We start from the raw sequence: 856 nt of genomic DNA, 5'->3' as shown, positions 1-856 counted from the left end.
TCTTTTTTTTAATGATCAAACGACGTCGTCATTCAATGTGATACGTCCTGACGTCATTCCTCGGCGACTCTCGGTGCTCTAACAATTTCGAAAACTTGGCAAAATTATAAGATTTTAGTATTACAATGTATGCTCTTATGAGGTGAATTGAGCTATGCAACGTCCAGGGAAGAAAATATTGTAACATTATTAGAAACGAGCCGTAAACTCGTTAGTTTCCCGACCGACTGTACCAAAATGTCCTTACATGACCCTTCAGGGCAGCGTGACAAGCTACTCGAGGACAACACTGACATAGCAAAGTTGTCTTCTAGAGAGCCCCAAAGCCTTATTATATATTTATACCTGTGCGAAAATAAATTGCAGTTGTTGCTAGCCGAGATTGTAGGTAGATAATTCAACTGTCAAATATATTCGTATCATCCTGTTACGGTGTGTTAACATCGACTACCAGAGGAGATGAACAAATACCAGAAGATAACTTGCTATGGCTAGGGTGCTAATTAAACTAGCCAGTTGCTGTCAAAATGACAACTGATATACAGAGAATAAACGTCAGACAACATAGTGTACGGCTGGAAGAACACTGGGATGTACACACAACTGCACATATATATTTTGTTCTAACGATGATCTGGCACAATTTAGTAAGGGGGGGGGGGGGGGGGGGAGGCAGAGATATACTGATTTATATTCTTGAGACTTCAAAACCCCTGGATCCTACACTTCCCATAATGCAAATCAATAGTATATTTTTAATTTGACCCTCCATTTACAAGGTAAATGTTTCTAGGAAGCAATCATAACACTTTCTAATATCAATGTTTGGTGATGAGCACAACAAAAGACAACCAAC

The sequence above is a fragment of the Cottoperca gobio genome, chromosome 16 (genome assembly GCF_900634415.1).
Source record: "Cottoperca gobio chromosome 16, fCotGob3.1, whole genome shotgun sequence".
NCBI classification, from domain to species: domain Eukaryota; kingdom Metazoa; phylum Chordata; class Actinopteri; order Perciformes; family Bovichtidae; genus Cottoperca; species Cottoperca gobio.
This window is presented reverse-complemented; position numbering follows the sequence as displayed.